The sequence below is a fragment of the Carlito syrichta genome, unplaced genomic scaffold (genome assembly GCF_000164805.1).
Source record: "Carlito syrichta isolate Samal-C Ts95f unplaced genomic scaffold, Tarsius_syrichta-2.0.1 Scaffold305209, whole genome shotgun sequence".
Classification (NCBI taxonomy): domain Eukaryota; kingdom Metazoa; phylum Chordata; class Mammalia; order Primates; family Tarsiidae; genus Carlito; species Carlito syrichta.
In genome coordinates this window covers 95,287-118,672 of record NW_007249305.1, presented here as the reverse complement: position 1 = coordinate 118,672, position 23,386 = coordinate 95,287, and the positions used below count along the sequence as shown (strand labels likewise).

Genomic DNA, 23,386 nt, shown 5'->3' with positions numbered 1-23,386 from the left:
TGGAAAGGCAGGGGGAAGGGGAGGAGGTGGGATGGGGGAGGAGGAGGGAAAGGGTGGGGGTCCAGGTGTGGGCATTCAGATGTAGGGTGCCCCCGGTGTGGGGTGCCCAGATGGAGGGGTAGGGGGAGGGAGAGGAGGGGAAAGGGTGGAGTACAGGCACGGAGGCATAGGCGCAGGGCTGGGTTAAGTGGACGGTGCCTCTGCTTAGAGTATGGCATTTGTCTCTGCCTGGCTCTGTGTCCTTGGGGTCTCCCCAGCCTCAGTTTCCTGTCTGTGAGTCAGCGATGACGACAGTGCCCATATCCCAGGGACCGGTGGGAACGAAGGGGGACAGTGAGGGTGTTGGACTTCTCTTCTTGAAGCCAGACAGCCTCTTAAGGAGCTCTGCCGGGAGGGGGCCTCGCGCAGGGCGGGGGGCTGAGCTCAGGTCTGGCGCTGTCTGCCCTGGGCCAAGGACTGTTGCACAGCGCGTCTGGCATCCTGCCTCTGGCTTCCAGGAAGGACGGTCTGGCTGCCTCCTCCTCCTGCTCTCCCCACACCCCAACACGCAGAGCAGAGGTGGCGGGACCAGCCTCCCACCGTCCCCTTTCGACAAGCGGAAAGAGGTCCACAGAGACTCCAGTCTCTACCCCAGGCTTCCACTGGGAGCCCAGCATACCCTGGCGCCTGGGGTAGCTGAGAGGGAAGCACTGGTGCCCCTCTCTGTGACTTCAAAGAGCACCACCCGGGCTGACATCAAAGGAGAGAGACCCAAGCGGTGGCCTTTGGGCAGCAGGGTCATCTCTGCGTGCTTGTTGGGCGTTTGTCTCTTGATGGCCCTCCAGGATCTCACGTATTCACTCAGCAAACATTCTCAAGCATCACCTATGCGCCAGGCACAGTGGTTGGCCCTGGGGATACAGGAGAGGAACACTAGTCACCCGTTGTGGTGAATGTTCCACCGGGAACAGGCGTGAAGGTGAAAGAGGTGACACCCACGTTAGCAAACGTGGCAGGCAGCCTCTCTTCGGAGACGCACTGAGCAGGAGTGAGGCCACCGGGGTGACAGGTGGATGGAACAGCAGGGGAGAGGTGGCGTTGGGGAGAAGGTCAAGCTCGTGACTTCTGAGCCCAGCCTCAGGTCTGTGCTCATCTGACCTCCTCGGCCATGACTTGCTTTCTGAGGTCCCGAGGCCCTGCCTTGCCCCGAACGCTCGGCCTGCCTGCGACAGGCTGCTGGTGCGGCCCCTGGCATATCTCTGACGCCTTCTGCTGGTGCGGCCCCTGGCATATCTCTGACGCCTTCTCCCGCCATCCTGGCTGGGTGGTTGAGACAGTTGCCCACGGGCCCACAGCCTGCGCTCACCCTCTGGGCGTGCTCTCCTCCCTCCCCTCAGGGATTGCTCTAAAACCAACACCCTCACGGAGCTCCCCTGCTCAAACACCTCCCATGGCTCCCACTGCCGGCCCAGTCCCAACCACAATGCCTTGCCCTGGCCCTCACAGCCTACTCGTCCAGGTGGCGTCCTTGTCACCACCCCCTTGCCCCTCCCAGGCCCTGAGCCTCTCATGCTCCCCCGACCTCGTGCCTTGGCTCGTGTGGTGACCCCTGCCTGGAATGCCATTCCCTCCTTGCCCCGCCCCCTTCACCCCAGGCTTGAAGGAGCTCTTGCTGTCCATCACTCCTGCATGGCCCATTGCAGCCCTCCACTCACAGCTCGTCCGAATTCTCCCTGTGCTGTGTAGGCAGAGGTCTGTGTGCCAGTGTCCCCCAGCCGGGAGGCCTTTCTGCTACTGAGCTCCCCCATGCCAGCCCAGGCCTGCTACACAGGCAGGGAGGAAGTGCAGCGGAATGCCCAGACTTAGCTTCCAGGCGGGTCCCGGTCCAGCCACGTTCCCCGGACGCTCTCAGTTTCCTCCTCTGTGAAATGGGGCTGATATGAGTACGTCTTAGACCAGATTGCTGGGAGGGCTGAGTGACACGTTCACCTGGGCGGCGCCGCCCCAGGGGATGGTGTGGAAACAGCCAGGGACATTCTGAATTGTCACGGAGCAGCCACTTGATGCGCAGGGGAGAAAAGTTGTTGATCCCTGAGAGTCTAGACTTTCGCTCTGCTCGACATGTAAACAGCCAGCATCTCTGCACGCTCTGCATATACTCAGAGCTTCCTGGGATATAACTACAGGCAAAACCAAGAGCAGGGAGTGCTATATTTAGTTTAATTCAGCACATGCCAAGAGCCTCTCACAGTGTTGGAAATGCGAATCTGACGGTGACAGGCCAAGAAGGCTGGCGTCTCAGCCTGTGCCCTGGGCTCCCGCATATCAGCAGCGTCCCCTCACAGCGGTCCCATGGCGGCCACCAGCCCCCATAGCATCCTGTGTCTTCCAGGGCAGCTGGACATGAGCGGGGTTCCCACCCAGGAGGTCAGCAGTGAGGGGAAGGACGGGAGTGTGGCTCTAGGTGACACACTCCTTCCTTCTGGGAATAAAAATTATCACAGTACAAATCATGCCGTGGGCCGGGCTCGGTGGCTCAGCCTGTCATCCCAGCACTTTGGGAGGCCGAGGTGAGTGGGTTGCCTGAGCTCGCGGGGTCGAGACCGGCCCCGGCAACTTGGCCAGCCCTCATCTCTACAATAAATCAAAAACTAGCTGGGCGTGGTAGTGTGGGCCTGTAGTTCCGGTTACTTGAAAGGCTGAGGAGGAAGGATCGCCGGAGCCCAGCAGATCAACGCTGGGGTGGCCGTGAGCGTGCCACTGCACTCCTGGGCAACGGGTTGAGACTTCAACTGAAAAAAACAATGCAGTGGCACGATCACAGCTCACTGCAGCCTCTATCTCCTGGACTCAGGTGATCCTCCCGCCTCAGCCTCTAGAGTAGCTGAGGCTAGAGGAACGCGCCATCATGCCTGGCTAATTTTTAAAAATTTGCTGTAGAGGCGGGGGTCTCACTATATTTCCCAGGCTAAACTCAAATCCCTGACCTCAAGCAATCCTCCCACCTCAGTCTCAGGAGTAGATGGGATTACAGGCACATGCCACCACACCCAACTTGTTTGTGTTTTTCTGAACTAAATCATAAAGAAATCCATTTCGGCTCCTTTGTGTATCTACCTCAGGCAACATCTACTGGTGACTCTTCATAAAAGCTCGGGAAGTTCACGGTCGATCCCTAACGTGTGTTGGCCATGGGATTGTGTTCTCTATTGGAAAGGCTAATAGCATTTGCGTTCCATTTTATTACTCCAACTACAGCTGATCATAAAAAATGAAAGTTAATAACCAGCATTTTAAGTAATAGCTGGCGTTCATAAAGCCCTAACCACACCCTACCACTGTCCAGAGCTCGCCACGCAGAGAATAACTTGTTTCTGGGAGGAGAAACATTATCACCCCCATGATACAGACGAGGAAATTGAGGCACGGAAAAGCTGAGGAATTTGCTCACGACGGCAGCGTGGGTACTGGAACCCTGGTCAGCCCCAGGGCGTCTGTTCTTAACCACCATGCTGGACTTTCTCTCTGGGACTTTTTCCAAATTGCATTTCTTCCAAGTATGGACACAGTCTCGATAGCAGATGGGGAAATGCAAGCCTGGATGATCCTCCTAAAAGAGCCCCTCGAGGCCGGGCGTGGTGGCTCACATCTATAATCCCAGCACTTTGGGAGGTGAGAGGACTGCCCGAGTCTGTGGGTTTGAGACCAGCCTGGGCAACTTGGCAAGACCTCATGTCTACAATAAATCAAAAAGCTAGCTGGGCATGGTGGTGCCTGTCTGTGTTTCCGGCTACTTGGAAGACTGAGGCGGAAGGATCAACTGAGCCCAGCAGGTCGAGGCTGTGGTGGCCGTGAGAGTGCCACTTCACTCCAGCCTGGGTGATGGAGTGAGATTCCAACTCAAAAAAACAAAAAGCAACCAAAAAATAAATAAATGGTCAATAAAGCCTGGGTATGGTGGTTCAAGCCTGTAATTCCAACACTTTGGGAGGCCCAGGTGAGAGGACTGCTTGAGCCCATGGGTTCAAGACCAGCCTGGGCAAATTGGGGACATCTCATCTCTACAATAACTCACAAAAACTAGCCGGGTGTGGTGGTGCCTGCCTGTCGTTCCAGCTACTTGGAAGACTGAGGCGGAAGGATCGCCGGAGCCCAGCAGGTCGACGCTGCGGTGGCCGGGAGCAGGCCCCTGCCCTCCAGCCTGGCTGACGGAGTGAGACTCCAACTCGAAAAACAAACACAAAAACAAAAAAAGCGCCCCTCAGCCGGGTACAGGGCAGTGCCTCGTGCCTATAACCTCAGCACTTTGGGAGGCAGGCTGAGCTGCAGGAGGAACGCCCATGTGGGTCCCACTGCAGTCCCCATTGTGGCTGAGGACACAGAGGGACACAGAGACCAAGCGATGGGAAGAGGAGGGCGGTCTCACGTGACCCGTGTCTGGCTTCTGGAGCAGGCCCTGAGTTCGGGGTCGGCAGCCCTGGGCTATGAGTGGCAACTTGCCGTGTGACCAGGGCAGGGGGCTCAACCCTTTGGGCCTCGTGTTCCGCAAGTGCCACCTACACGCTTGGGACGCGTCCCGGGCCGGAACTAGGGATGGGTCAAGAGTTATGGTGAATCGTGGAGAATCGTGGCGAATCAGGCACAGGGATCAGAGTGAATCAGGAACCAGGGATCCTGATGAATCAGGAGCAAGGATCATGGTGAAGGGTCGAGTCGATGCCAAGGGGCTGCCGGGCTCTGGATTCTGCGGCCCTCCTGATCCCGCTCTGCTGGGTGACTCAAGCTGGTGCCGTGTCTTCCCTGAGCCTTGGCGGCCTCCGCCATGGGCCAAACGTACATGACTGTCCTGCCTGAAGCCCGCGGAAGGCTGGATGAGGCGATGTGAAGCACGTGAGGCCGAGGGGAGAGTCAGGACCGGAACCGAGGACCCGGCCACCCCGCCTGCAGCCCCCAGGGTAGCCTCCTGCCCCTACTTCCTCAGCTAAGGGGGATGGGGGGCTGGAGATGGCAGGCTGTACCTCGAGGCCCCCTTTTTTGCCAACTCATCACTTCCGGGAACTCCAGGTCCCCGTCCAGGCCCAGCCGGGCAGGCCTGAGCCCCGTGGTGCTGTGGACGGGCTCGCTTCAGGTGGTGCTGAGCCCGGGGCCTAGTGTGTAGAAGGCACTTGTGTTTCCTGCCCCCTCAGTTGCCAGCGGGCAGCTGACCATCCCTTGCCCACTCAATCCATGTGCATGGAGGGGCTGATTCAGCCACTGGCTCCATGTGGTCACATGATCCAGGTCGCCCCATCAGCCTGTCCTGTCTGCTGGCCACAGTGATTGGTTTAAGGATGGTGATGGACCCCGGGCAGGGATTCAGGCTGGGGCTGCCGTGGGCAGGTAGGAGAGGCTGACGGAACAGGGAAGACACCCCGGCAGACGCAAGTCTGGGGAGCGTTCTGATTCTCGGGCTGGATGAAAGGACGGCAGCAGTGAGGGACTGGGGTGAATCAGGAACAAGGGATCCCAGTGAATCAGGAATGAGAATTGTGGCGAATCAGGAATGTGGATTGCAGTGGATCAGGGAGTAGGGATCACCGTGAATCAGGAATGCGGGATCATGGTGAACTGGGAACCCGGGATCCCGGTGAGTCAGGAACCGGGGATCGCAGTGAGTCGAGAACCAGGGCTCGTAGTGAATCAGGACGGAGAATCATGCTGAACCAGGGACGAGGATCGCGGTGAATCAGGAAGCAGGAATCACAATGAATTAGGAACGAGGACAAGATGAATCAGGAACCGGGGATCGCAGTGAAACGAGAACCAGGGCTCGCAGTGAATCAGGACGGAGAATCATGGTGAACCAGGAATGGGGATCGCAGAGAATCATGAACCAGGGACCCTGATGAATCAGGAACGAGGATCGCAGTGAATCAGAAAGCAGGGATCATAGTGAGTCGGGATGAGGGATTGGGGTGAATCAGGAACTGGGGACGGGGGTAAACCAGGAACCAAGGTCCATGGTGAACACAATTCTGTGGCCCAGGCCCAATACACAGAGGGAGAAGAAAATAAGCAAGCAACTCCAGAACCAGCTGGGACTCTTGGGACGGGAAAGCCAGAGCAAGGCTCAGGAGGGCCGCCGGGCCTGCTGCACGAGCACGTTTGGGGTGTCCGCATTGAGCTGGACACGGTGACTGATGTCCTGGTGCGCAGAGAGGACATGATAGGAAATGAGGGTAAGGGAAGACACATCCAGGTGGCGCTGGGCCCCAAGCCACGCGGCGACTCTGAGGACAGGGACCGGCCGTCATGGAGCACGAGGACAGTCAGGCTGACGGAGGAGTCCGGCTGGCAGCCTGTGACTCCACTCTGTTTCCTGGCACCGTGGTGTGTGCAGGGCAGGCCTGGACAGGCGTCACGTGGGTAAGGGCCCCCCATGTGCCCACGCCCAGACTCGAGACCTGTCCCTGCAGGAATCTGCCAGGGGGGCCCGGCGAGGTCCCCCTTTGCAGATTAGGAAGTCGAGTCCCAGGGAGAGCCAGAACTCAAACCCAGAACTCAAACACCTGCCCGCCTCTCGGCCATCTTTGCCCCTTCAGGGATGCTCTCAGGAGAGAGGACAGAGAGGTGCCCCCCTGCCGACCCTGCCGGCTGGGTGAGGACAGCTGGTTTCTGCATCTGGGGCCCCACAGCCTCAGGCTGGGGGAGGGGGCAGGCGTGTGGGTGGCGGGCAGGATCTTAACCCTCGTCTACACCCCCCATCGCCTCCTCCTTGCTCTCAGCCCCCCCCAGCGTCCGTGCAGCCCAGGCAAGAGGGCGGGTCTCGGCGCTGGCCCAGCATCAAGGGCAGGCCAGAGCCGGTGACATTCAGACAGAGCCGCCACCCGCAGAGTAGGGTCGGCTGCACCCCTGCTCATCACCGGACGTGGGGCCGATTCCTCCCACCCCAGGGAGGGCAGCGTGTGGGGCGGCCTGATGGGGCTCTGGGGACAGAGGCGCTGAGTGAGGCTGGAGGGGGTGTGGCCAGTGGAACTAATGGCAGTAGCAGGCCCCGGGGGTGGACGGGGCTGAGCTGTCCTCCTAGGCTCTGGGAGGGGCACACTGTGAGACCAGGTGCCGGACATGTGCCCTGAGAGGCCACCCCCTCACCTAAGCCGCACGGTGTCCGGTGCAGACAGGTGAGCTGCGAGCAAAACAACGATGAGGATGACGGCCACCAACCCCTGCTACTGCTCCTTCCCTGGCACCGCTGTACAGACTGCCCCGCTCCTGCTCAGCCATCACAAGGACCCTCTGAGGTGGTACTGTGTGGTTCCCCTTCTGTCTCAGATGAGACCATCGCGGCTGAGTCCCGTGTCCAAGGTCACACAGCATCTAACTCAGGTCAGAAGGGGTCTCGAGCCATCCAGAACCCTCCCTTTCATCTCAGTGTCTATGTGACGCCAGCTTCGGTGTCCATCGTGTCACCGGAAGTGTGCTGGTAAGATGCAGGTTCCCAGGCCTACCCGGGCCCCCAGAACCCGGATGCAAGCGGAGGGAGGTTCTGGAAGCCACACGTTTGCCAAGTGCCTGGTGACTCTTGGAATTCGCATGTTTGGGGCGTCCTGCACTGGGCCGTCGGGGGACACACCAGAGAGGGCGTGAAAGCACCCGGCTTGCAGTGCCAGGCTTCTGAGAGGTGCCGTGAATGCGGGAAGCAGGGGTTCCTTATGGTGTCTGGGGGTGGAGGGACGCGAGGTGGCCCAGGGCTGGCAGAGGTAGGCGACTGCCACGCCCCTCCCCCTGCCCTCGCCGCCTGTGTCCGATAGCCGTATGGAGCGGGAGGTCAAAGGCCACGTCTGACAGCCATGGCAGGGGGATTCGGGGCCCCTGCCCGTCTGTGAGGCTCTGTTGGCCCCAGGGGGGAGGTCTGGTGGGGAAGAGAGGCAGATGGACACCCCCAGGCCTCTCCCTGGGGCCGGGCAGGGGCTGCTCCCAGCTCATCTTCTGGAGACTTCTCTCCCCAGCCCTGGCCCCTCACTCAGCGGCCGTTCCTGTTCGTGTTCTTCCTGGGGGGACTTGCGTCCTGGCTGGCCGGGCCTCCCCGCTGAGCTGAGACTGGTCGCATGAACCCTAGCCAGTGAGACATCAGGGGAGCTGGATGGGAGAAATGGGGGTCTCCTGGGAGGTTTTTCTTGTACTCAAAGGGGGCACAGCAGGGCCTGTGCAGAGACGGGCTGTGGTCCCCTGTGTCTGCCTCCTCTTTTTTTGCTGTCAGGGGTGTTTACCTGGGCACGTGACGGCCAGCCGGAAACTGCACCTCCCAGCCTCTCTTGCGGCCTGGTGTGGCCACATAGCCGGGCCCTGGCCAACAACAGGAATGCAGGTTAGGTGTGCAACACTGTGCACCCACAAACAGAGGGGCGTGTCCTCCCCTCTCTCTCTTCCCCTTCCCGATGACTCACCGTGGGCACCATGGCGGTCCCACGAGGCTGTAGCACTGGGTTTATACACCCCTTCTCCCAAGTCTGGGTTGTTTAGAGACACAAGTACCTGCTATTGTGTCACAATTACTTACACTATCCAGTACAGTATCATGCCGCACAGGTCTACGGCCCAGGTGTGGAGTAGGCTGTGCACCTAGGTCTGTGGAATTACACTCTGTGATGCTCACACAACCACAAAATCATCTAATAACATGTTCTTAGAACATATTCCTGTCGCTAAGTGATGCATGGCTCTGCTTACGTGATGATGAGCCATCTCTATCTCCGCAGATAAGGGCAACAAGATAGAGGGACACAGTCTTCAGTACCGCCGAGCTGCCATGTTAACCCTGCACCGACCTTGACTGCCAAGGGACAGGGAGATACATTTCTATCCTGTTTAATCCACTGCCATTTTGGGTCTCGTTTTAGCAGCTGATCAGTGTCTAATACAGGGAATCTTGCCTTCCTGCTTTAGGCCTTGCTGTGTGTGTCTGGAGCTGCGGCAGCCACCTTGCGACCACGAGGAAAAAGCCAAGCAGAGAGCTGAGAAGCCAAATGAGAGTCCTACCTCCAGTGATATGCTGGATCTGCCAACTCTAGAACCTTGTGTTCCGGACATCTCATTAGACGAGACCACACATTTCTATCTTTCTGTCATTTGCAGACAAAGCATGCCCACCAAGATACTCAGCGGGGCTTGCGGCGAAGGTGCATGAAGGCATGCCCTTGGCCAGGGACAGCGGAAGGCCACGGCCCCAGCAGTGAGCTTGGTCAGCCAAACCATCAAGAGGTTCTGCCCCTTCTGCTCAGCAGGTTCAAATCCAGCCTCAGCCCTTCCTAAACAAAGTAGCTGTCAAAAGAGTGTTCATCAGCCTGCATTGCGGATCCCTCGAGAAGAGCAAGAGAGGGAGAGAGGAGGACACCCCACCTGAGGTGTGTGGCGGAGGGACCGTGACCTCTGTCCTCTACACGGACGTACACGTGAGTCCCCCACATTGCTGGCAGCCCCAGCCTGGGAGCGTTCACTCTTGCCGGTGTTGGGTTTCATGGAGCCGGCAGTTCCTGTGGGTTCTTTGGGATCTCGGAAGGAAGCAGAAGCCGTGTCAGCTGGACGTGGAGGAGGCTTGAACAGAGGTGTGGACAGGGCCGAGGGAACTGGGGAGGTGTGCGGGGCTTCCGGGGAGGCTCTGCCCCTTCCGTTCAGGCTTCGTCCTGAAGGCGCTGGGGATGGAGCACCATCCACGGAGCTCAGCGGGGACTGGAGTGTGGGAGGCCCCCCCACCTCCCATGCCGGGGCTGCGCCCAAACCCTCTATCTCCTGCTCTTTGGCTTTCTGCCAGGGGCTCCCATCACCCCAGCGGGACCACAGTCGAGAGAGTAAGGGAGCCCAGGGGTGCCATCCTTAGAGGTCAACCTCCTGGGAGGTAGAGGCAGAGCGTGGGTGGCACGTACTTGCGGCACGTGACTTGAGAGATGGCGGGAGCCGCCTGTCCGTGTTCAGATCCCTCTCTTCAGAACTCCTGCAGACTCATGTTGTGGGGAGATGCAGGTGAGGAAAGGGTGGGCAAAGGCCCCTCAGCTTGGCTGTTCCGGGGATGGAGGGTCTGGGCTTGGAGGCGGCCGGCCAAGCAGCAGTCGCTGGTCTGCCTTGCTGGGAGGAGCGGTGTCCCAGGGATGAGGGAGACCAGCGGGGCCCACCCTGCCAGCTGGGCACCCGAGGGGCTCTCGGGAAGAGCCCTTGCAAATCAGTGCTAGTGATGGAAGATGCAGATGGGTGAGGAACTAAAAGACCCTGGCTTGCTGGGAGCAGTCTCTGATCTCAGCCCAGCTCCCGGCAGCCGGGCTCGCATGCTCTATTTTTAATCGGGAGCTGCTGGGTGAAGACAGCCGGGTGCTTTGGGTCACTCTGAAAGGGGGCCCTGCCTCTGTCTTCCCTGCTGGGTGGCTTTGGCCCTGGCTCTGGGAACCCACTCCACCCCCCCCCCAAGTCCCAGCAGGAAGAAGGCCACCGGGAGCCCACCCGTTGGATGGGAAGGTGGAGAGCACGGTGTGACCTTGAAGAGAGGGTGTTCAAGTCCCAGCTCTGACACTTACCTTCTGCACTTGGGGCCAGTTGCTTGGTCTCTGCGAGCCTCGGCTCCTCATCTGTGAAATGGGGTCACACCATGATGTATTTTAGTCTGCAGGTCCTGGCATGCGCTGGTCATGCGGGGGGAGGATGGGCTTGCTGGGTGTAACAGGAAGCGGAGCTGAGAGTCCGGGGATGCCCTGCCCGGATCCAGACCCCACCTCCACTGTCCTCTCCATACCGTGGTTCCCTCGCCTGTAGAATCTGTGTGTTGAACCCTGTCTCTCCCACGGCTGATGTGAGGGTCGAGACATGACACGCGTACGGTGTCAGCCCGCGGTGACACACGGCAACTGTCATGGGTGTCGCCATCGAGGCTGTGGGTGTTATTACGGTTTCCTAAAAAGGTCGGGATGGGGGAGCCAATCACCCAGCCCAGTCGCCACCACAGGGGGTTCTGGCCGGGGAGCGGCTGTGGTTGGCTGGACCCCTGCCTGTCCAAGTCCTTCGGCTCTCACTACTGGAACAGGAAAGGACGGGGAAGACGCCCTCACGGTCACGGATGCGTCCTTGGGGTAGGAAGAAGGAGCTGCTTGGTCCCACATCGTGGACAGGTGCTTGAGCCCAGGGAGAAGGCAGGTGACCCCGTCTGCTGTGCAGCCTGGGACAAGTCACTTCACCTCTCTGAATCTCGGTGTCTTCCTCTGCAAGGCTCCTGCGGCACAGCTGTCACGGCTGAATGCAAAGGACTTAGGCTCCTCATAAGGGGTGATCAGTCTTAAAAATTATTCTCCGGAGAAGATCAGGGTCCCGACGCCCAGGAGAGAAGGGAGCCCACTTGAATGAGGAACAGGGACACCCAGGAAACGGCGCTCGCGCCTGTGCGTGGACGTCCCGGGAGTGCCAACCCACACGGGCGGGAGTGCGGGCACGCCACACATTTGCCCTCCCCTTCCCTGCACTTCCTAGTTGACACCACCCACGTGGCACTGTCTGGGTTGCCCGATGCCCCACCGGCCAGAGGCCAGGAGGGAGGCCCTGCCTCCTGTCCCCCACTTGCACCTCTGGGTCCCGGCCTGGCACATGCCAGTGTCCAATCAGGGGCCGGCAGACACACCCGTACCGACGGTCTGCTGGCTCCGGTGGCCCCAGAGGCTGCCCAAGGCCACACAGCCGGCAGAGTCTGAGGCCGCCCACTGCGCCTTCAATACTGGGGTACTGCTAAGAGGACAGGGAGAGCCTGTCCGTGTCGTGCTTTGGGGGAGCGGCACCCTGATTCTGTCCCGACCACGTGCTGTGGGCAGGAGCCCTGTCATCTCACTGAATCCGCAGACAGCTCTGTGATGTCCACGTGGCTACTGTCCGCACCTTGTGGGTGTGGAAAGTGAGCATCCACGGGTACAGTCACGTGCAGGGGGCAGGCTGCCGTGGGAACAGAGCCACAACCTGGGGCCAAGCCTGACTGCTCCCAGAGCCCCACTCTCAGCCCCCAGCGCTCCGCCCACCCCTGTGTTTCCAGCTCCAAGCGACACCCCTTCCACAAGGCATCAGTCTGCCCACCCGGGCCTTTCTCCACCTCACCCCCACATCCACACCAGGGAGGGCAGAAGGAACACGCGGGGAGGACACAGATCAGGGTGACACAGCTGATTGGCAACACACCAGGGTTAGACCGGGCGGCTGGATCCCAGAGCCCATCTCCCCACGTCCCCAAGACATCCAACTGAGTACTGAATGACATCCATGACCTCCGACTGAGTACTGAATCGTAGAGAAGCACGCTTCGTGGCAGAACTCTTGATTCGAGGTTCTGACACACCACGTCGTCATAAAGGGTCCATCCGTGACCCTGAAGGATCCCATGAGACCATGCGTGCCCAGTGCTCTGTGTGCACGGTCCCTGTCACCAGGGGGTCTCTGGGTTCCTGCAGAGCAGGGATTGGGTCTCACTCCCCTCTCCTGCTGTGATAGCCAGCACGGTACTGGGCACAGCTCTGGCACTTGGAGTTAGAGCTGTGAACGGAATAAGTGAACGGGAGGACGACCCTCTACCCACGCTTCTGGATTCTCTCTGCCGATTCCCAGTGCCCTTTCCTCTACATCACAGCCTCAAAGAGCTTGAGTCTGGGGACCACTGGGTGGCACCAGGGCACATCCCCGGGAGGCGGGAACCGCCAAGGAGTGGACTGTGTACACTAGTCGGCCAGGCGTGTGGCTTTGCACCCAGCGGGCCCGAGTTCAAATTCTGACTTCATCACAGGTCAATGACAGGGTCTTGGGCAAGTGACTCAGCCTCGTCTATCATAGGAGGGGTGGCCACAGCCAGGCTTCGGGGACAGAACATCACCTCCACCTGGGCAGAGGCCTCAGACCAGAACGCCTTGGTCTGCCCTGGCGGGCAGCTGCCCTGGCGGCCAGCTTTGTCGTCCTGCCTGGCCGAGCGCATAAGGCCTTGTTAATAATGCATAGGCCCTGTCTGCCTTACTTAACACTGAAGGCCCAGGCAGATGCACGGCCCTTATAAACGATCCAGTCCAGCTGATGAGGCCCCGTGGGGCGCATTCCTGCAGCCAGCCTCTTGTTCCCCGTAATGGAATCATAATGTTAATGTGATTTCAATTAGGGCTGTGTTACAGAACACAGGTGCTCCAGTGAGCCCGGGGCGGGAGGGCCTCCTCGGGGACTCATTTTCCTGGGAAAGGTACGCGTGTTTCCAAGTCTTCTCCGACGCGGGAAGACGCAAGTCGCCGGTTGGAGGGAAGCTGTGAACCAGGGACAAGTGGTGTCAGAGCCCACACTTCCTGCTCTGCAGGGCCGCAGTCCCGCGTTTCTTGTGTGTGTGTTTTTTGTGTGTGTGTGTGTGTGTGTGTGTGTGTGTGTGTGTGTGTGTGTGTAGAGACAGCATCTGGAGTGACTGGGACGACAGGCATGCACCACCATGCCCAGCTACCTTAAAAAAAAATTTTTTTTTGTAGAGATGAGGTCTCACTATGTTGCCCAGGCTGGTCTCGAATTCCTGGCCTCAAGTGATCTTCCGTTTCTCAAAGTGCTGGGATTGCAGGCATGAGCCATTGTGCCAGCCCTAGACCTGCATTTCTTATTCAACCTGAGTGGTAGGCTCCCTTTGCAGGAGAAAAATGTGTCTTGAGGACCCCCAAGGTCCACAGGTCCCGACTGGATTAACACTGGCCCAAGGACCAAAACTTTCCTCTCGGAAAATGTCTTTCCGTTGTGAATTATCACTGCAAAAAATCAGCCATTGTCTTGATAAGTGGCGGCAGCACTTTTTCTTAATAAAAGTAGCTCACGGGCACAGAGGCTCTCCCTTGCCCCAGATGGGGTGCTTGGTACCTTCTGGGTGTGGACTCACTCCTTGGATTTCATCATTGACACGAAAGCGCACGAACAGTGGTTGGACACTTTTCCTAGGATGCAAGGAACCCTAAGAACATGTTTCCAGACCCCAGCCTAGAGTTGCTGGGCCGGGTGAGGGGTGCTGGGCCAGTTCTCATTCTGCAGATGAGAAGACCAGGAGTCTGAGAGGGGATGGGACTTGCCCAGGGAAATTCTGGCAAATCAGTAGCCACGAGGAGATCATATCATATCAGGCCTCCAACCTCCCAGCCCTGCTTCTTTCCACCACACTCACTGTAGGGGAAGCAAGAGGAAAAAGTAAGTCATCCCAAAGCCCACTATGCAGAATTGCTATTGCTGACATTCTAGAATATTCTCCCAATCTTTTTCTCTACACATGCCTCCATATCCAGTTTCCACATCAGCAAATTCTTCCACTCACACATCAAAATACTCAAAAAAAAAAAAAAATTGCCAGGTGCAATGGCTTACACCTATAATCCCAGCACTTTGGGAGGCCGAGTGAGAGGATTGCTTGAGTTCATGGGTTCAAGACCAGCCTGGGCAAGTTGGCAAGACCTCATCTCTATGATAAATCAAAAAATTAGCCAGGTGTGGTGGCGCATGCTTGTAGTTCCAGCTACTTGGAAGGCTGAGACAGAAAGATCACCTGAGTCCAGCAGGTTGAGGCTGCAGTGGCTGTGAGCATGCCACTGCAATTCAGCCTGGGTGACAGAGTAAGACTCCAACCCCCCCCAAAAAATACTCCAAAAAAGTCAAAAGTAACAATAAAAAACAATAAAAAATATTGTTAAAAAACAATACAGTATAGCAACGATTTCTATAGCATTCACACTGTATTAGGTATTGTAAACACTCTCAAGATGATTTCAATAGAAGGAAGAGTATGTGCATGTTACATGTAAATCCCCCACCATCTTCTATCAAGGACTCAAATGTCCGCAGATGCTGGTTTCTGCTGGGGATCCCAGAGCCAACCCCTCATAGAACAGGGGAATGGTTGTCTACACTGCATAGCACAACACGAGATACTAGTGAATAGACTATTTAGTAATCTGTTACTTTTCCCTGCCCAAATATAGCACATCAGGGCGGACACAGTAGTCTCAGTGCTTTGGGAGGCCAAGGCAGGAGGGTGGCTTGAATCCAGGAGTTTGAGACCAGCCTGGGCCACATAGCAAGACCTCGTCTCTACAAAAAAAAAACAAACACAAAAACACTAAGTGTGGTGGTGTACACCTGTACTCCCAGCCCAGGAGATTGAGACTGTGGTGAGTCATGATTCTGGCACTGCACTCCAGCCTGAATGATAGAATGAGACCCTGACTCAACAAAAGTATGAGTGTAGATAGATAGATGGATAGATAGATAGGTATATAGATAGATAGATACAGAGAGAGTACATGTCAGCTGGGCAGCACTGAGGCATTTGATTCCAGGTCCTAAAAATGACCCCATGGGCTCAAGGTGGCTTTTCGTGAAGGTCTCATCTTGCCCACGTTTTCCCATGATCCTCCATTCCAGACACTGAAGACTGCTGGCATCTCTCTGACCAGGTCTTTTCCATTCTTGCCTCCACATCCTTGCACCTGCTGATTCTCCAGGCAAAGCCCTTCTCTGCTTTGCAGACTTAATTCAGATCCATCCCCTGGGGTACGTCCTCCCCTGGCCAGCATCCCTCCTCTCCCCAGTCAGGCTCCTGCAGGGCTTCTCTGTGGCCTGTCAGAGTGTCTGTTCCTCCGCATCTCTAACGTACAAAGTCCAGAAACTGGTGAATAGACATGACTCTGGCAAAGACATCTTTAGTGTGTAACACTTACACTTATTACCATGACTTCCTATGCTTCCGGACTCGTGAATACCCCATGTTTTCACAGACCAGTTTCCTTCGTTCCATGAAGGACGCTGGAAGTCAGAGAAACAGTATCTTCTTCATATTTGTATCCCCAGGAAAGTATTTGGGTAAATATTTATTGCAGTTTCCTCATCTGTGACATGGGTACCTTTGGATAGTGATAAATTAAATTAGACAATGCAGGCAAAGAAATTAGCACAGTGCCTGACATGTGGCAAGCCTTCAATAAATAACGACTATTACTGTTTGTGGTAGAGTTGCTCTTTTTGTTGTTAAGCTTGTGGCTTTTTGAACAAGGAATATACACAGTGAGGGAGGGATGACTGAATAAATAGATGATGAATCGTTGGATAATGAGTAAAGGGATAAAAATTTGAATGAGTGATAAATGGAAGATGGTGGATGATGAGAAGAGAATGGCTGGAGAGCCTTAGGATGAACAGGTGGACGGGTGGATAGATGGGTGGGTGGATAGATAGGTGGGTGGGTAGGCAGATGGACAGATTGGTGGGTGGATGGATGAGTGGAGGGATAGATGGATGGATGATGGATGGATGGATGGATGGATGGATGGCCTTAGAATAGACAGATGGGTGGGTGAATAGATGGGTGGGTGGGTAGGTAGGTGGGCAGGTGGATGGATGGATGGGTAAATGGATGGGTGGGTGGGCAGGTGGATGGGTGGGTGGATGTATAGATGGATATTTGATGGATGAGGGATAGATGGATGACTGGATAACGGATAGATGGGTAAGTGGGTGGATGGATGGGAGAATGGGCAGATGGATGGTTGGGTAGATGGGTGGACGAGTGGGTGGATAGATGATAGATCTCGATGGGTGAGTAGGTGGATGGGTGGATGATGGATAAATGTGTGGATGGATGGATGGGTAGGTGGCTGGGTGAATGGATGAATAAATGAAGGATTCATTTTCCCTCCTTTCATAAGTAAGGACAGAAGAAAAGAGGCAGGAGGAGGGTAGGAGACCCAAAGGCCTTGGTGGCTGGAGACAAGAGTCGGAAGCTGCTGTGACCTAAGCCTTTGACCCCAGCCCAGATCTCAACCAGGTTCCACAACGTGGCCTCCCAGTGACTACCCCAAGACCAATTTGAGGTGCTGTCCTGAATAAGAAGAGACTCCCTGTGGAGGTTCTGGAGGACCCAATGCTGGACCAGAAAACTGCCCTTGGCCAGAGAGGCTGTCTCAGGGTTCACCGTGAAGTCCACCCACCATGAAGCTGCTCCCTGGGGAACAGGAGCCCTGAGCCCTCCTCCAGCAAAAGGAAGAGTGAGTCATCAGGGTGACTTGACTGTTGCAGAGGCAAGCACCCAGTGCCACCCAGCTGGCCCTGGCCTCAGACACCTCCGGAGAGCCTCGGGGACAATCCCCACCCACCACCCACGCCGGAGCACGGAGGAATAAGGAGCAGGGCAGTCCCCCGGTGTGAAGAGGCCCAGGATTTGGAGCCCCAGCACCGTCAGGGCCCCAGGCATCCTCTGGGCCACTCCCCTCACGGGGCAGATGGAGACACAGGCAGAAGAGGGCGGCGACCTCCCCATGGGTCCCGCGGGCCAGTCAATGGTAGAGCCAGTCCTTGAACGAGGTTCCAGGCTGGGGGCTCTCTCCAGTCCTCCTTATTATCTATCCCTTGGCTGCTAGGTGAAGCCATGCGGGGTCTGTAGGAATTTCTGAGGCTCCTCAAGCAGATGGGCTGGGGGTGGCTTCCTGGCAGTTCCTATTTTTGAGTTCGAGTCTCACTTATCACCCAGGCTGGAGTACAGTGGCACGCTCACGGCCACTCCAGTGCCGACCTGCTGGGGTCCAGCTATCCTTCTGCCTCAGCCTTCCAAGTAGCCAGAACGATAGGTGCATGCTACCATACCCAGCTCATTTTTTATTTATTGTATAGACAAGGTCTTGCCAAGTTGCTGGGCTGGTCTCAAACCCTCGGGCTCAGACTCGCCTCGGCCTCCCAAAGTGCTGGGATTACAGGCTGAGCCTCCCAAAGTGCCACTCGCCTCGGCCTCCCAAAGTGCTGGGATTACAGGCTGAGCCACCAAGCCCGGCCCCTAGCAGTTTCTATTCAGGCCCTGGTGTGCCTTTCACTGCACCCTGGTAATGCTCCAGGTGAGACACCCCAGGATTTCTGGGGGCCAAGTGACCCTCCCAGGCCTTGCAGCTAACAGAGTCCCCTCTGCTGGGTGAACCCCTGGCTCTGGAACTCTGACCCAAGAAATGGAGTTGCAGGCCAGGCAGTGGCCTTTGGAGACCTAGCCACCCCCGAGAAGCTCGCGTCCCTTTTGGGGGGATCCAGAGTGCCTGGGGACAGGGTCCCAACCCCTCCCCTTACTAGTGTGCAGCCTTCAGGAAGGCACCTCCTTTCTGCCTGTGTTTCATGGCTGGATAGAGGGGAAAGGGGGCAAGGGATGCCAATAAAGCGTGGCCTTCGAGAAAGAGAGAAATTAGGAGTGCATTTTTGATCTTGGAAGTCCAAGGAAGAGTCTTTTCAAAGAAAACAGATTGAGAGGTCGAGGAGGGAGGATCACTTGAGGCTAGGAGTTTGAGATCAGCCTGGGCGGCATAGTGAGACCCCGTCTCTACCCCCTCTCCCAAAAAATTAGCCAGGCAAGGTGGCCCACACCCCTAGTCCTACTTATTCGGGAGGCTGAGACAGGAGGATTGCTGAAGTTTGGGAGTTCGAGGCTATAGTAAGTTATGCACTGCAGTCTCCAGCTTAGATGGGCAACAGAGCAAGATCTTGAATCCAAAAAAAGAAAAAAGAGAAAAAGAAGGAGGAGAAGGAGGTAGGAATTTAGAAAGGCCAATGGAAGGCCGGTCTACTCTGCTCTTGGCTTCCAAAACCCACAGGAAACACAGTGAATTTGGAGGGGAAAAAAATCCATTCTTTACTAAACCAAGAAGTTTACTTGCTAAATACTATAAAATGAAATCTCAAACAAGAGTGGGCACAGAGGGGTGGGGGGCCAGTCTCCCTCCAGATGGCACTCTTGGGTGGTTTCCTCTGTGGGTGACAGGGTCTGGGTGAGTTCAGGTCACAGAGCCATCAGACACAGCCCCGAGTGGACCCAGTTCAATACTGCAGGACAGTCGGGGGCGGGAGGGGACGTGCTGACTGGCCACCTCCCCGAGCCTGGCACCCAACTCCTTCCAGCATGGAGGGAGATGGGCCGAGGTGGGGGAAGGAAGCTGGCAGCCCCAAGGCCTTTGCTGGTGATGTTTCCAAGGAAAAACAATAAAGGATTTAGAAAGAGAGTGTCTGAAAGCACAGACCTTGACGCTCCGGATCACCTACACTGCCCCTCCACCCCACCCCTCAGCCAGTGGCTGGCCCCGCTCCAAGATGAATAATAAACACAAAGGAACCATCATAGGACTAGAAACCACCAAGAGGAAATGGAGGGAAGGAACGCAAGCAAAAGGCACAGGACCTGACATCATAAGAGGATTTATTTAAAAAAAAAAAAAAAAAAAAGGGAGAGACAGATGCTCGGTGTTCCAGGGACTGAGATGGCAGGTGACCCAACCTCCTCACGAGCTGAAGGGTATCAGGGGTCCAAAGCCATTACGAATCAACAGAGAAAGACAGTCAGCAGCTCCCAGAGAAGAAATGGAAGCGACACATCTAGACAGTTTGGAAATAAAAGACATTTTGAAAATAAGAAAAACAGCTCATGGGATAAACAGAGACCTGGAGAGGACAAGGCCACACAACGACTGTCGGGAAACACACACAACTGCAAAGGAACAAACACATATATACACAGTCCATCGGTATCCCAGGGCTGTGGTAGTGCCACCAACGGGTTGGCCCACAGCAGGACAAATGCGTCCTCTTCCAGTTCTGGAGGCTGGGCTTCTGGACCCTGGGCAGTGACCATGGTGGCTCCCCAGAGAGCCTTGTGGGAAAATCTTCTAGGCACCGCTGGCAGCAATTCTTGGCTTCCAGATGCAACACTCCAATTGGTCTTCATCAATCTACGTCATTCTTCTCTGTGTATCCGTCTCTTCTTATAAGGACACCAGTCATATAGGACTAAAGGCCTTTCTCATCCCATATGACCCCACCTTAGTTAATTACATCTTGCAGAAAACATTATTTCCCACATGAGGTCTCATGCTGAAGAACTGGGTGTTAGGGCTTGTAACATAACCCATAACCGTTACAGGAAAGACCAAGAGACATGGAAGACAGACCAAAGACACACCGTGTTTGTAGCACCAGTGTGCCTGCAGAGAAAAGTAGAGCAAACAAAACAACCATGAAAAATATTCAGACATAGAGAAAAAGTCTCCTGAAATAAAGATTTGAATGTAGACAGAAGGAATTGAGCCAGGACCATCAGCATCAAGCACCACATTCTAATAAAGATATTGAACTTGAAGGCTATAAAGAGACTCCTAGCCGGGTTCGGTGGCTCAGCCTGTAATCCTGCGCCTTTGGGAGGCTGAGGTGAGTGGATTGCCTGAGCCCACGGGTTCAAGACCCGCCTGGGCAGCGAGACCTCATCTCTATAATAAATCAAAAAATCAGCCGGGCATGCTAGCACATGCCTGTAATTCCGGCTACTTGGAAGGCTGAGGCGGAAGGATCGCCGGAGCCCAGCGGGTCGAGGCTGCGGTGGGTGGGAGCGGCCACTACACTCCAGTCTGGGCAACCGAGTGAGACTCCAACTCAAAACAAAACAAAACAAAACAAAAAAAGAACCTGATAGGAACTTATCACTGTGGTTAAAAAAAACCAACACTTATCTTAAAATTAAGCAATTTCAGCCGGGCTCGGTGGCTCAGCCTGTAATCCCGCGCCTTTGGGAGGCTGAGGTGAGTGGATTGTCTGAGCCCGCGGGTTCGAGACCCGCCTGGACAGCGAGACCTCATCTCTACAATAGATAAAAAAATCAGCCGGGTGTGGTAGCGCATGCCTGTAATTCCGGCTACTTGGAAGGCTGAGGCGGAAGGATCGCCGGAGCCCAGCAGGTGAGGCTGCCATGGCCGGAAGCGGCCACTGCACTCCAGTCTGGGCGACAGAGTGAGACTCCAACTCAAAAAAAAAAAAAAATAAGCAATTTCTTCAGTTTTGCTGTATTCATTTATCTTTTAAGTTTCTTATTTTGAAATAATTTTAGAAGTACAGAAAGTTTGCAAAGCGTTCCCATACACCCTCACTCAGCTTCCCTAAGGCTGGCATCTTACCTAACCATAGCTCCAAACAAGGACACCAACATTGGCGTAAGGCTGTCAAGCAAATTAGAGAATATACGCAGACATCACCAGCTTCCCCAGAATCTCCTCCTTTTGTCCCGGGATCCAACCCAGGACACCACATTGCCTTTGGGAGTTGCATCTCCATGGTCTCCTGTAAGTTCCTGGGTCTTCCTCACCTTTCGTGAGCTTGACACTTCTGAAGAGTCCTGGTCAGGTGTTTTGGAGTTCATCCTTCCGAAGGACTGGGGAGACGAATCCCACAAAGGTAAAAGGTGTCACATCAGGTGGGAGGTGACATGACTTATTACAGATGAGATGACCCTTGATCCCTGGTTAAGGGGGAAGCCACCAGGCTTCTCTGCTATGAGGTCACTGTTTTTCTCTTTCCACACTCTATTTCTTAGAAGTGAGTCACTAAATCCGGCCCTTACTCAAGGAGGGGAGGATTCATCTCTGCCTCCCGGAGGGAGGTGTACTAAGAACGTATGGCCACCTACTGAAGCCACCAGTGATTAGGAAATGCTGTGGAGAGAGTCTTTAAGGATCCTGCCCGCAGGAATGGCCAGTCATGTCTTCTAACGCTGACTCTCAATTGCCCTTGTCCTTCCACGTTTCTGATCTGGAATTCTCTGTAAGGAAGACGTGTCCCTTCTCCCCATGTAATTATGTAGCCTCTCATTCGTCTGTGCCAGTGTGACCTTGTGAATATTCAGCTTATTCTTTGGATTATTATCCAAAACCATCATTCCCTATTTTGTTGCTCAAATTATTTTTGCCTTGGCCATGGGGAGCTCTATTCAGGCTGGTTCTTGTGTCATTTTTTCTTTTTTGATACTTAATTGACTTTATATTTTTGAGCAGTTTCAGGTTTATGGAAAAATTAAGCAGAAAGCACAGAGAGTTCCCCTTCATACCTCCACGCACACAGTGTCCCCTGGTATTAATATCTTGCATTAGCGTAATCCAGATGTGACAATCGGGCAAATCCTGATATTATATTAACACTATTATATTAATATTCTATAATAATAGTATCAGTAATATGATTATTAACCAGGTCTATAATTTCTTTTTTTTTTTTTTTTTGGAGTTGGAGTCTCACTCCATCATCCAGGCTGGAGTGCAGTGGCACGCTCATGGCCGCACCAATATCAACCTGCAGGGCTCAGGCGATCCTTCTGCCTCAGCCTTCCAAGCAGCCAGAACTACAGGCGTGCACTACCACGCCCGGCTAGGTTTTGATTTATTGTAGAGATGCGGTCTCACCATGTTGCCTAGGCTGGTCTCGAACCTGTGGGCTCAGACGATCCTCTTGCCTCGGCCTCCCAAAGCACTGGGATGACAGGCTTGAGCCACTGCACCTGGCCAAGTCTATATTTTCTTTCTTTTTTTTTTTTTTTTGGTGGTTTCCTTTTTATTGATGGTGCCTCCGACCTTCCTCCCCCAATTTCAGTCCCTTCCAATTACCCCCAAAAAAGAAAGTAGCAAAAGGAAGGGACTGCTAGGGTTCTGAGCCTCTTGGGCAGTTAGAAAGGGAACAGAAACCAAAACAATCGCTAGCTGTAACAGAGATGGACAATCAAGAAGTCTAAAGCAGAAAGGGAAAGGTAGGCAAAGAAAGGGGAAGAAAGGAAAGGTACAAGATGCCATCTCCACCATTACCCCTCCTACTAAGAGGAGCTAGAGGGAAAGCCTCAAACGTTAAGAAGTGCAGGTCCTGAAGAAAGGAGATGGTGTTTGAGACTGAAGGAGGAGGAGGAGGAGGTCAAAGAAAGGGGCCACCTCTCACCTCGGGGGCAGCAGCTTCACAGACGTAGACACTTTCATCACTGCAGCAATGCATAGAAAGAAGTCTTCTTCATGGTGTCCCTGGTATAGTTGACCCATTGTGGCACTGGTAGGTGGAATGACATTGTTGACAAAGAAAAACAAGTCATCCTCAGCTCGGAGATGAACTTGCTTGCAGATCAAAAAGTAGAACTGACCAACTGTAAGATCAGAAGACACCAGGTATTTCTTCTTGTCCAGGTCTCCTATCCGAGTTTTGGTAGCCTTTCCTACTATCACCGAGAACCGGTCAGGGTATTTCTTTCAGACCTTCTCGCCCTCAGAGCGGTGTTTCTCGAACGGATGCCCCTCTTTGTACATGAACTTCATCCTCCCGGGAACCGGGCTGGACGGGGCTGGGCTGAGGGAACCCGGGGGAGCCGGGACGGGGGGCGGCGGCGACGGCGGCGACGCGCGGGCCTCTATAGTTTCATTAGAGTTTCTTTGAATTGTACATCTGTGGGTGTCCACCATGATAGTGTCATATGCAATAGTTTCACTGTCCTAAAAATCCCCCATGCTATCTAATTATCCTCCCTCCCTCCCCTGAAACCCATGGCCACATCAGATCTTTTCCCTGTGTCCACAGTTTTGCCTTTTCTATAATG

General features: G+C 55.1%; 1 pseudogene; it reads right to left on the bottom strand.

Moving 5' to 3' along the window:
* Positions 1-6,088: 6,088 nt before the first annotated feature.
* Positions 6,089-23,108, bottom strand: LOC103263668 (annotated as a pseudogene).
* Between the last annotated feature and the right edge of the window lie 278 nt (positions 23,109-23,386).